Source organism: Cryptomeria japonica, chromosome 9 (assembly GCF_030272615.1).
Source record: "Cryptomeria japonica chromosome 9, Sugi_1.0, whole genome shotgun sequence".
NCBI classification, from domain to species: Eukaryota; Viridiplantae; Streptophyta; class Pinopsida; order Cupressales; family Cupressaceae; genus Cryptomeria; species Cryptomeria japonica.
In genome coordinates this window covers 538688455-538703276 of record NC_081413.1, presented here as the reverse complement: position 1 = coordinate 538703276, position 14822 = coordinate 538688455, and positions in this window count along the sequence as shown.

The following is a 14822-nucleotide window of genomic DNA, read 5'->3' as shown; positions in this document are numbered from 1 at the left end:
CGAAACCTTTTACATAAAGATCAAAAGATAGACCAGCAAAGATCAACTAGACCAACATAAATACAACATACAAAAGACTGGCAAGATAGCCAACAACTCGAATGGACAACAAAAAACTAGGAACAACAACTATTGGGCTCATAGCGATGCTTGTTACCATTCTTTACAATTACTGGGCTCGTAGCGACGCCTGTTACCTCCAATGATTTCACAGCTCAAACCAGAAACTTGAGAGTTACATATAGCTAATGGAAAGAAATCTCTAGATGCGGCCCCAAAAACCTAGAAAGCGTGGGAGAAGGTGGCATTCGTCTTATCATTATTGGTACTGACATAATAATAATTAATATTATCCCTCCAAGTCATGTTATTAATCATTATATAATCCATTTAAAATCTTTGAGGTGCATTTATATCGATCCATGAAAATGATCGATCTAGCATCATTAAGAAGATCCTCTTCACCCTTCCAGGTAATCATGTTGTCATGAGTGACAGCCACGTTAGCTACCCAATCAGTGGGGCCATTTGCTTCTCGATAAATGTGAGAGATAAAAAATTTATCAAAGGTTTTAATAAGATCCCTAGCAGCCTTAATAATATTGTTGATAGTCCATGAGGGCTTGGTAATTCCTTTAAGGCAGTTAATGATATTATTAGAGTCCCCCTCAATCTAGAGATAAGGATAGTTCCACCTTTTAGCTAGAAGGATGCCTTAGAGAGAAGCCATAGCTTTCGTCATATGGTTAGTTTGGCAACCTATAGGAACAACAACAATTTCCTTACAAATGCCATTTTCATCTCTGAGAATTGCACCACATCCCGCTGGTCCAGGATTGCCTTTAGCAACACCGTCAAAGTTGATTTTGAACCATCCAGGAGGGGGAGAGTACCACTTAGCTTCAAGTCTCTTACTTTGTTTAGTGTCAATCCTAACAACACTCTTTAGGTTCCAGGAGTTGAGGATGTGAGCTTCCAGGCAATTGACAGGAGTGCAAGGTTCTCCAATGGTCCTGAGGTTCTCCACTATAGCCCTTTGAATTTTCTAAAAAACAATAGTCTAGGGAGAGAAGTATCCCTGAAGATGCGACTGTTCCTTTCTTTCCAAATCCCCCATAGGATGTGAGGAAGAGAGAGCTGCCACAAAGTTCTCAAAGAGGGATTAGACCAATGGTAGCTCCAAGAATGGAACAAGTCTTGAATAGAGTTAGGGAACACCCATACCATACAAAAATTCTTAAGAAAGCTTTCCCAAATAGAGATAGTGAAAGAACAATGAATAGCCAAGTGGTCCACAGACTCTTCCTCCTCATGACACAAAACACACCTATTGGAGAGATTAAAACCTCTAATCTTCAGGTTGTCTAGTGTCAAAATTTTGTTTTGGAGAATAGTCCAGTAGAAGATATTGATCTTCAGAATAAGACCCTTGATCCAAGCTTTAGACTAGAAGGGGTTCTCTGAGGGGGCTGGAGTCAGCACTCCATACATGGAAGAAACAGTAAGGTTACCTTTGGGCTCAAGTTTTCGAATAAGAAACAATAATTAATGTTATTGTCGCTTAGATCTTTAGAAGGCAATTTTTTTTATTGATTAGCACTGATTCACCCCCCTCTCAGTGGTCCATTGTGTTCCTTCAATATATATATGTAATTTTTAATATATTTTTTAGTATATATAGATATATGTATGTATGTTTGGTTAAATTTTTAGTGTATATATATATATGAATTTTAATATTTTCTTATTTCAGCTACCTAATGGTAGCTTTATTCTTGTAATTGCATTGTTTTAATACAAAAAAATAAAATAAATTTTAATTTTTTATATTAAATTTCAATAGTTTAAGTTCTAATTTATTTAAACTAAATAAATGACCAATTAACAACAATCAATGACTAAATAAATGACTACCATGACTAAATAAATGACTAGTTAACAACAATCAATGACTAAAGAGACATTTAAAGAGACATTGTACAATATTTTGTGATTATTTTGGATGAACTTTTCGTCAATTTACCGACAAAAATTAGTTCCAATGATTGTGCCACTATCCAACGATAATTTGTCAGAATTTCGACATATATAAATTTCGTTGAAAAAGTGACGAAAAAATTGCGACGAAAAATGTATGGGTGCTTCATCGGTAATCCAACAAAAGTTTGTCGATATATCGACAAACATTCGTCAGAATTTGGAGTTGAATAGAATAGTGAAACTTACTCTTATCACCTTTCATATGATGAGAGCATCCACTATTTATCACCCATTCATCTTTCTCTTCAACTTGTGCAACCAAAGATGTTTCCACATTCATGTAGCTAGCAAAATCAGTAGGTATTGGATCATCTTCCTTGATAGCAATAAATACCCATTCATTATCACTTGTATTTCCTTTATTTGATTCATCAGCTAACACACCTTTATCAGTAGCATAATAACATCTAATCTGAAATTTAGGCTTGAAAGTCTTTCTAGGAACTCTTTCTGGACACCTAGAGGCAAAATATCCTATCTTATTGCATGAAAAATATTTAAGAGGCAACTTTACTTCATACTTATTGGATCCTTTAGGTAATCTTCTAGAAATCAATGCTTCAAGCTCCTCAAGTTCTCGCTCTTCTTCCTCCATTTCCTTCATCTCTTTCTCATATCTTGACATCCTCCTTGAATAACTTTCTCTCAAATCATATCTTTGCTTATCCTTTCCAGAAACAATGGCTTTGAATGCAAATCTGTCTTAGGAAGAGAATCACCAAACTCACTTAACTCAAATGCTAAAATCTTCCCAATCAACATGTCTATGGTCACATCAATCACAGTCCAGATCTCCTCAATAGAAGTAAGTTTATGTTTGTAGGATGCAGACAAGAATCTGAGCAATTTAGCAACAATCTCCAATTCTTCCAAATTTCCACTGACAAATCTGATATTGCTTACTAGTTCATTCACCTTCTGCATAAAAGAAGTAATGTTATCATCTTTGCCCATCTTCAATGTCTCTTTCATACAGGGTTCCCAACTTCTTCCAAATCTCGTGAGCAGTCTGCAATTCCATAACATTTTTCATCTCAAAATAAGTTAGGGCATTCAACAATGCTTCCTTAGCTCTAATATTACATTCAACTTCCTTTATCTCATCCGAAGTTGTAGGTCCATAGGTCCATTAGTAGGAACAATATACTTGTTCTTTGTGATAGCTGAGTAAGATTCGCCAATACATCTTAGATGCCATTCTATGTGGCTCTTCCAGAGAGAGTAATCAGTTCCATCAAATCTCAAACTTTCCTTATTGTAAGTTTCCATCCCAGATCACCTCAAGCAGTTAAGCTTCTTCGAAGGAACCTTCTCTGATACCAATTGATGAAATGTCTTGATAACTAACAAACAACTGAGAGGAGGGGTGAATCAGTTGTCTCACAAACTTACACAAATTAAGCTTATTCTCAAATCTGATTATTAAGCATGAAAGCATGAATCAACAACACACATAACACCAAGATTTTTGACATGGAAAAACAGGTGAAGGGAAAAACCTTGGTGGGAACCTACCCACAATATGATGATACTTTGTTAGAAGTATATGAAATTTTACAATGGGGAATGCACATGCATTCAAGCACCCTGCCTAGAGCTCACTACTCAAAAACAACAAGGGCTACAACCCTGGGGAAGACTCATTGTCTTACAAATAGATTTGGATTACATCTCGAAGATCATGAACTGAGAAAATAGCATCCCCTAATGCCTGGTTACATTTTTTGTTAAGCATATAACAATTTTCTTCTCACACTTTTTCTTTACCTCCAAAAGATGTATACATTCAGAACACATACATTCTGATTCTCATCCATACACTTACATAATTACAAAGAAATTACATTCATTTATACATGACATCAACCCTTGATGAGGTCGACTCAACACACTTTACCTAATTACAAAAGTATAACCACACATGCTACAAAATCAAATGTGGATAAAGAAATGGGCATGTGCACCAAGTTGTGGTACCAAAAGAGGGTCTTAAGATGCCACTTTTTTTTCTTCTGAAATCAGCAGAGTCTGAACTTCAATGACAAATTGAAGATAGTTACACTCCAAATTTGAAGATGAAACAAAAACAAGAGTCAGAGTGCTTCGAGTCTACTTTCTAAACTACTAATTTTTTTTGAAAATGGTGGAGATTAAGGGCTTCAAAAAGGGGGGCCACAAAAAGTGGTCCTGTTTTTATGCAAAAAACATAACATAGCGTCTGTTGTGGCCCCCCTAAAATGTTAACTTTTTTTTTGAATTTTTAAAATCGCTTCAGTGAGAAATTAGCTAACACCTTGTAGTTTATGCCATATTTTTCAGCTAATTTTTTAATGAGTATATGATTTTTTACTAATTTTCGAAGTGGACACATCCTAAAAAATAGAAATTTGAGCATGCTCCCCCCTAAAATCATTGAAAACTAATTAAAAATCAAAACTTTTTTTAAAAAATTGTGTAGAATGGAGTTTAGTTTCTAAAAATGTAAGTTTTTTCAAAATCTGATGAACGTGTAAAAATCTATACCCAAAATAGTACATGTTGGTTTTTGACAAAAAATGGACACACTGACAAAAGAAATTATAGATGAAAGACTTAACGAAATCAAAATTTGAAATAAATTACATTGTTGGATAGCTAAGAGGGAGCTCAAGTTCACCACGGTATTTTTTTGTAATTTCATTGAAACACGTGCAAACCTGACGGAGAGCATGACCAAAACTATGTCAAAATTTTCAATGTTCTGCTAAAAACACGTCTCTAGCCTGAAATGGTTATCCAAACCTTTGGGTTGGATGCCCAAGGCAAATCTAACCCATAGGTTTGTTGTTTCTCAAAATGGGCCATTTGGCACGTGCCAAATATGGCGCGTACCAAATTTGGCGCTCGCCCTATTTGGCATGCGTCAAATAGGGAGAGCGCCAAATGTGTACATAGAAACCCCCATCTCGTAGTTCCATCTCTCTCTATGAACTAGATCTCATATTCTCTCTCTCCCCTTGCCTCTTCTCGAGCTCTTCAATCTTATAGATACATACTCTTCTTTGTCCCTCCCCTCTCTAGCTCTCACAATTCCCTTATTCTCCTATCCCTTGAGCTATCTCCCTCTTCATCCTTACACCCATCTAATTCCCTCTCTCACCTCTTTCCCTTAGTTTCTTCCTCACTCCCTCCTCTCTCTAGGTCCTAAGGGGTCATAGGACACCATATGATCCCTTGGAACATAATATGACCCCTAACGACACCTAAGGGGTCATAAGACACCATATGACCTCTTAGGTTACCATAGGACCCATAACGACACCATATTCTGTCCTAAGTGGTCATAGGACACCATATGACCCCTTAGGACACCATACAACCCATAACGACACCATATGGTGTCTTAATGGGTCATAGGACACCATATGACCCCTTAGGTGTCGTTAGGGGTCATATTGTGTCCTAAGGGGTTATATGGTGTCCTATGACTCCTTAGGACACCATATGACCCCTTAGTACACCATATGGTGCCAGTATGGTCGTATGGTGTCCTATGACCCCTTAGGACACCATATGAGCCCCTAGTACACCATATGGGGTCAGTATGGTCTTATTGTGTGCGATGATCCCTTAGGATACCACATGACCCCTTAGGACACCATACAACCCATAATGACAACATAAGGTGTCCTAAGGGGTCATATGGTGTCTTAAGGGGTCATAACACACCATATGACCCATTAAGACACAATATGATCCCTAACGACACCTAAGGGGTCATATGGTACATTATATGACCCCATAGGATGCCATATGACCCCTTAAGACACCATACGACCCATAACAACACCATATTGTGTCCTAAGGGGTCATATGGTGTCCTAAGTAGTCATAGGACACCATATGACCCCTTACAACACCATACAACACATAACGACACCATATTGTGTCCTAATGGGTCATATGGTGTCTTAAGGGGTCATAGGACACTAGATGACCCCTTAGGACATCATGTGATCCCTTAGAATACCATATAGTGTTGTTATGGGTCATATGGTGTCCTAAGGGGTCATATGGTATCCTAACGGGTTATATAATGTCCTATGACCCCTTAGGATACCACATAACCCCTTACATGTCGTTAGGGTTCACATTGTGTCTTAAGGGGTCATATGGTGTCCTATGACCCCTTAGGACACTATATCACCCCTTAGGACACTATATGGTGTCATTATGGGTCATATGGTGTCCTAAGTGGTCATTAGGTGTCTTATGATCCCATAGGAAACCATATGACCCATCATGACAACATAAGGTGTCCTAAGGGGTCATATTGTGTCTTAAGGGGTCATCACACACCATACGACCCGTTAAGACACAATATGATCCCTAACGATACCTAAGGGGTCATATGGTGTCCTATGACCCCATAGGACACCATATGACCCCTTAGGACACCATATGACCCATAACGACACCATATTGTGTCCTAAGGGGTCATATGGTGTCCTAAGGGGTCATAGGACACCATATGACCCCTTAGGATACCATGTGACCCCTTAGAACACCATATAGTGTCGTTATGGGTCATATGGTGTTCTAAGGGGTCATATGGTGTCCTAAAGGGTCATATAGTGTCCTATGACCCCTTAGGATACCATAATCCCTTACGTGTCTCTAGGGTTCACATTGTGTCCTAAGGGGTCATATGGTGTCCTATGACCCCTTAGGACACTATATGACCCCTTAGAATACCATATGGTGTCATTATGTGTCGTATGGTGTCCCAAGAGGTCATATGGTGTCTTAAGGGGTCATAACACACCATATGACCCGTTAAGACACAATATGATCTGTAACGACACCTAAGGGGTCATATGGTGTCCTATAGCCCCATAGGACACCATATGACCCCTTAGGACACAATATGGTGTCATTATGGGTCGTATGGTGTCCTAATGGGTCATATGGTGTCCTACACATAGGACACCATATGACCTCTTAGGACCCCATAGGACACCATACGACCCATAATGACACCATATTGTGTCCTAAGGGGTCATATGGTGTCCTAAGGGGTCATAGAATACTATATGACCCCTTACGACACCATACGACCCATAACGACACCATATTGTGTCCTAAGGGGTCATATGGTGTCCCAAGGGATCCTAGGACACCAAATGATCACTTAGGACACCATGTGACCCCTTATAACACCATATAGTGTCATTATGGGTCATATGGTGTCCTAATGGGTCATATGGTGTCCTAACGGGTCATATAGTGTCCTATGACCCCTAAGGACACCATATAACCCCTTATGTGTCGTTAGGGTTCACATTGTGTCCTAAGGGGTCATATGGTGTCATATGATCCTTTAGGACACTATATGACCCCTTAGGACACTATATGACCCCTTAGGACACCATATGGTGTCATTATGGGTTGTATGGTGTCCTAAGGGGTCATATGGTGTCTTAAGGGGTCATAACACACCATATGACCAGTTAAGACACAATATGATCCGTAACGACACCTAAGGGGTCATATGGTGTCTTAAGGGGTCATAACACACCATATGACCAGTTAAGACACAATATGATCCGTAACGACACCTAAGGGGTCATATGGTGTCCTATGGACCCATAGGACACCATTTGACCCCTTAGCACACCATACGACCCATAACGACACCATATTGTGTCCTAAGGGGTCATATGGTGTCCTAAGGGGTCATAGGACACCATATGACCCCTTAGGACACCATACGACCCATAACGACACCATATTGTGTCCTAAGGGGTCATATGGTGTCCTAAGGGGTCATAGGATACCATATGACCCCCTACGACACCATGTGACCCCTTAGAACACCATACAATGTCGTTATGGGTCATATAGTGTCCTATGAGCCCTTAGGATACCATATAACCCCTTATGTGTCGCTAGGGTTCCCATTGTGTCCTAAGGGGTCATATGGTTTCCTATGACCCCTTAGGACACTATATGACTCCTTAGGACACCATATGGTATCCTGATGGGTCATATGATGTCTTAAGGGGTAATAACACACCATATGACTTGATAAGACACAATATGATCCGTAACGACACCTAAGGAGTCATATGGTGCTCTATGGCCCCATAGGACACCATATGACCCCATAGGATACCATTCGACCCATAACGACATCATATTGTGTCCTAAGGGGTCATATGAATTCCTGAGGGGTCATAAGACACCATATGACCCCTTAGGACACCATACGACCCATAACGACACCATATTGTGTCCTAAGGGGTCATATGGTATCCTAAGGGGTCATATAATGTTGTAACAGGTCCTATGACCCCTTAGGATACCATATAACCCCTTACATGTCGTTAGGGTTCACATTGTGTCCTAAGGGGTCGTATGGTGTCCTATGATCCATTAGGACACTATATGACCCCTTAGGACACCATATGGTGTCATTATGGGTCGTATGGTGTCCTAAGGGGTCATATAGTGTCTTAAGGGGTCATAACACACCATATGACCCATGAAGACACAATATGATCCCTAATGACACCTAAGGGGTCATATGGTCTCGTATGGCCCCATAGGACACCATATGACCCCTTAGAACACCATACGACCCATAACGACACCTTATTGTGTCCTAAGGGGTTATATGGTGTCCTAAGGGGTCATAGGACACCATATGACCCCTTAGGACACCATATGACCCATAATGACACCATATTGTGTTCTAAGGGGTCATATGGTGTCCTAAGGGGTTATATGGTGTCCTAAGGGGTCATATGGTGTCCTAACGGGTCATATAGTGTCCTATGACCCCTTAGGATACCATTTAACCCCTTACGTGTCGTTAGGGTTCACATTGTGTCCTAAGGGGTCATACGGTGTCCTATTACCCCTTAGGACACTATATGACCCCTTAGGACACCATATGGTGTCATTATGGGTCGTATGGTGTCCTAAGGGGTCATACGGTGTCTTAAGGGGTCATAACATACCATATAACCCGTTAAGACACAATATGATCCCTAACAACACCTAAGGGGTCATATGGTGTCCTATGGCCCCATAAGACACCATAAGACCCCTTAGGAGACCATACGACCCATAACGACACCTTATTATGTCCTAAGAGGTCATATGGTGTCCTATGACCCCATAGGACACCATATGACCCCTTAGGACACCATACGATCCATAACTACACCATATTATGTCCTAGGGGGTCATATGGTGTGCTAACGGGTCATACGACACCATATGACCCCATACGACACCATGTGAGACCTTAGAACACCATATAGTGTCCTAAGGGGTCATATGGTGTCCTAAGGGGTCATAGGACCCATAACGATACCATATTGTGTCCTAAGGGGTCATATGGTGTCCTAAGGGGTCAAAGGACACCATACGACCCATAACGACACCATATTGTGTCCTAAGGGGTCATATGGTGTGCTAAGGGGTCATAGGATACCATATGACCCCTTACGACACCATATTGTGTCCTAAGGGGTCATAGGATACCATATGACCCCTTACGACACCATATTGTGTCCTAAGGGGTCATATGGTGTCCTAAGGGGTCATATGGTGCCCTATGACCCCTTAGGATACCATATGACCCCTTACATGTCGTTAGGGTTCACACTGTGTCGTAAGGGGTCATATGGTGTCCTATGACCCCTTAGGACACCATATGGTGTGATTATGGGTCGTATGGTGTTCTAAGGGGTCATATGGAGTCTTAAGGGGTCATAATACACCATATGACCCGTTAAGACATAATATGATCCCTAACAACACCTAAGGGGTCATATGGTGTCCTATGCCCCCATAGGACACCATATGACCCCTTAGGACACCATTTGACCCATAATGACATCATATTGTGTCCTAAGGGGTCATATGAATTTCTAAGGGGTCATAGGACACCATATGACCCCTTAGAACACCATACAACCCATAACAACACCATATTGTGTCCTAAGGGGTCATAGGACACCATATGACCCCTTAGGACACCATACGACCCATAAAGACACCATATGGTGTCCTAAGGGGTCATATAGTGTCCTAAGGGGTCATAGGACACCATATGACCCCTTAGGACACATTGTGAACCCTAACAACATGTAAGGTGTTATATGGTATCCTAAGGGGTCATAAGACACTATATGACCTATTACGACACCATATGATCCCTTAGGACACCATATGACCCCTTAGGGAACAATATGGTGTCGTTATGGGTCGTATGGTGTCCTAAGGGGTCATATGGTGTCCTATAACCCCTTAGGACACCATATGACCCATAACAACACCACATTGGGTCCTAAGGGGTCATATGGTGTCCTAACGGGTCATATAGTGTCCTATGACCCCTTCGGATACCATATGACCCCTTACGACACCATGTGACCCCTTAGAACACCATATAGTGTCGTTATGGGTCATATGGTGTCCTAAGGGGTCACAGGACACCATATGACCCTTAGGACACCATGTGACCCCTTAGAACACCATGTGACCCCTTAGAACACCATATAGTGTCGTTATGGGTTATATGGTGTCCTAAGGGGTCATATGGTCTCCTAACGGGTCATATAGTGTCCTATGACCCCTTAGGATACCATATAACCGCTTACGTGTCGTTAGGGTTCACATTGTGTCCTAAGGGGTCATATGGTGTCCTAAGGGGTCATAGGACACCATACGACCCATAACGACCTCATATGGTTTAGCATATTGGGTTGTAGGGTCTATGTTTATTGTATAGGGTCAAGGATTTAGCATATTTGGTCATATGATCTAGGGTATTTTATATAGGTTTGAAATGGTTTAATTTTTATGGTTGTGGCTATCAAACTATAACGTATAGAGTATAGATAATAGGGTATAAAGTATAAATTTATTAAAGGTTAAAAAATTTCAATGGAAGTCATTTGGCGCTAGCCAAATGAGCTGCACTAAAAATGGTTATATGGGACCCTTGACCCATGATCCAAGACCACATTCTCTCATAAGGCGCACGCACTATAGGGCGCACGCCTTATAGTGTGTGCACCTTATAAGGCATGTGCCTTATGAGCATTTTTCATTTTTTTTGAAGTGTGGCACCTTTTTGGTACCACAACTTTGTGCATATACCCAAATGTTGGCCTAGACATAACACAAACCCATATCACACGGCTCAAATATGAAACACCTCCAAGAATTATTCCTCTAACATCCGCAACACAGTACAAGCATCTAGTCAACCGCAAATATGAAGAACACTAACACACCGAAGAAAATCATCAATTACGCACTCAATGATCAATGCAAACCACCAACACAAAAAGTACATGATCTAGAAACATCCACAAGCATCATGAATCACCACTGCAACATTTGCAAAACCTAGAGAGTTTTTTAGTGGTGAATCTTTGCCAATTGGTGAATTCTGCGATTTCATTTTTTTAGAAATAGCGAATAGTATGGGGCAACATAGTGGTCAAATTGCCTAGAATTTCAAGGTTAACGGTCCACTATATTCTAGCTTCACCATTGACCACATACCGTTCAACATGGATGCTCATAATATTCGCTTGGAATCACTCAAACATGGGTATTAGATCATGTCCGTTATTCGCTAGAATTAGTAAAACGACCCTGTACCCAGGACCTATTTCGCCAATGGTAAATTAAATCTTCATTGCACGCGTTGGTCCATTTCGCCTATTGTTAAATTTCACGTTAAGCATAATGAGGCCCAATTTTCCAATAACAATTAAAACATTATAAGCATTTGAGGACCCATTTCACCTCACTTAAATCAAGATGCATTTTGAAATGCTCGCAAAATTCACCAAAAATGCAATCATGGATTGATATAAATACAATTGAAAGTTTGGAACACTCTTTCTTACAATTTGTTTGTGTCTGATTAGTAAATTTGGGAGCTCTCGATTCACATTCCACAATTTGAGTTGGAACGTCGAAGTTGATTGTAGGGCGGAGGGCCAGAGTTACAATCCCGCAACACAGGCCCAAGCATTCTCAATTCGTGATTCAGAAAATTGAGAAGGCATAAAGGTGAGTAATCATTTCTTCATACTTGATAGTATTTGTTTTAATTTATAGTGAGAGGTCAAGATGTCAGACATGGGTGAGACTCCTCGAGGTGGTCAAGGGATTGAGATGTTAGACAAGGGTGATACTGAGACTCCTCAGGGTGGTGAAGGGATTGGAATGTCAGACAAGGGTAAGACTCCTCAGGGTGGTGAAACTGAAGGGATTGGGAGGCCATCAAAATGCACAAAACTTAGAGATAGTACCGTAAAGTCTTACTTTGGAATTGGCAAAGTTTCTGGTCCATCAACTTCTGCAATTGCAAAAGCCATTCATAGTAGCTCACCACCACCACAAGGTGGGATTTCCATTGAGTTAAATGCATCAAATGAGGATGACAATACCGACACAATAGAAGATGTTCTAAGGGATAGACATAATGAGATAATTCACTCGGATGACAATGCTAGTACTAAAGATGATGTTGGTAGGAAGAAAAGAAAAAGGAAAGTAAAAATGGGGTGGGAGTGGGAAATGACAAGGAGTTTTAAGATTGATTGGGTAGAAAAGTACCCATTCATTGAACCAATCCCAAACAATGATGAACAACCAACAGAATGCAGGTGTAAGATTTGTAGCTGGAAAACTAAAAGAAAGAAGAAGATGCAGCTAAAGTTTGACACCATAGAAAAGCATATTGGTAAGGTTTATGAAAAACAAATCATAGATGAAAAGGAAACACTGGTAGTAAGATGGAAATCAAAGAAGAATGTCTTCATGTTAAGTATTCCATGGATTATGAAGAGCATAACCACAAAATGACATTGAATGGTAATAGTGGAAATACAATCAAGGCTGGGCTTGAACATTCAGCGAAAGATGCAAACCTGGCAAAGACAGTTCAGATGAGTGTTATTATTCATATTCTGTCGAGAGGGCGTCCTACGAAAGATTTCCCAAAATATAGTAATTTATTATCTTTTTTGAATGTTCCTCACTATCCTATGACACATTGGTCAATAAATGCTGGATGGGAAATGGTAAACTGTCTCGCTGAGGTGGAAAAGAAAAATTTACAAGAGAGTGTAAAAGAGTCAAAATTTATTTCATTATCCATAGATGAAGTTACTGCGGTAGATAACACTGCTTGGGTCTGTATGCATGTGTATACCATAAAAGAACATGTCCATTGAGCTCATCTACTTTGTGTTTGTAAAATTAGGGGCAATTCAACAACAAAAAAATTATATTTAGAAGTTAAGAAAGCTTTTATTGAAATTGCTGGCATGGATGACTTGACAATTGCCAAAATGTTGGTGTGTGTTGGAGCTGATGGAGTTGCAGTAATGCAAGGTCAAAGGACTAGTCTTTGCGCAAGATTATAAACTAGTATTGCACCATACATGCTTGGCATTCATTGCATGGCCCATCGAATGAATTTAGCATATAGAATTGTAAGCAATTTCCTTACAATGTCAAAAGTTGAAGATCTGGTCCACGAGCTCCACTCATACTTCTGTCGAAGTCCTAAACATTTTGCATAATTTCAATTTTTTGCTGAGGGAATAACAACAGGAAATAAGCTTCACAGGGATGTTGAGACCAGATGGATCTCCTTGCATGGACCAACGAAATGAGTACTAATAGAATATCAATTCTTGATCAGACTAATGTATGAGCAACGCCTCATAGTAGACAAAGCTCCTGATCTCTTACATAAGTTAAGTGATATAGAGACTCTGTTAACTTTAGCTAGCCTTCTCCCCATTCTAGATTCAATGAAAAACTTGTTAAGAAATCCCAAGACAGAACTATGTATATCAATGAGTATAGCACTCTACCTAAAATGACATGCTTGGCCCTGGATGGTCTATATTCAGATCTAACAGGGCGAAGCCCAAATTTTTTTAGGTGGCAGATAATTACAGATTTGAATCATGCTGAATTTTTTTTACATTTCAATGCAAAAAATGAGTTATGTGTCTTTGTAAAAGAATTTCAGATACCAATGCACCAATCTAAGATGGGCAAGCGAGGTAGAGCACTACCAGTTAAAAAGGAAGATTTTGATAGGATTGTTAAATCTGTTAGTGCCAATTTGAAGACTATTGCATATGAACTTTCAACTGAGATTCGTGAAATATTCCCCTGAGAAGAAATATTTGAAGCCATGGGTTGTGTGCATCCTTAATTTTGGCATTCATTTGGAGATAATCCAAATGACGCAAAGGTGTTTCATAAAATAGAGGAATTGATATTGACATTTTCAAAAGATGCATATTGCAATGGACAACCAATAGAAGGAATTTTAAATTCAGACCATCTTAAAAACAATGTAAATGTTAGGATAACCGGTGAACAACGGAGAGCGGGGGGGGGTGTGAATCAGTTGTTAACAGATTATAACATTTAATCCACTTAATAACCTTTAACCAGATTAAGTACCGGTAAAGTAGAATTAGATACCGGAAAACAATGCAACTTAATAATTAAACAGATAATCAATGCAAAGCAACCATACCACATAACACCATGATTTGTACGTGGAAAACCTGGAAAGGGAAAAACCATGGTGGGAAGCCCACCCATAGTAAGATGATACTTCTACAGAAAGTATGTGTTACAATGAGGGGCTTGCACATGCAGGAAGGCACACTTCCTAGAGCGTACTGCTCATCACAAAAGAGTCCCACTAACTACAAAGAGGCTACAACCATCTCAAGATA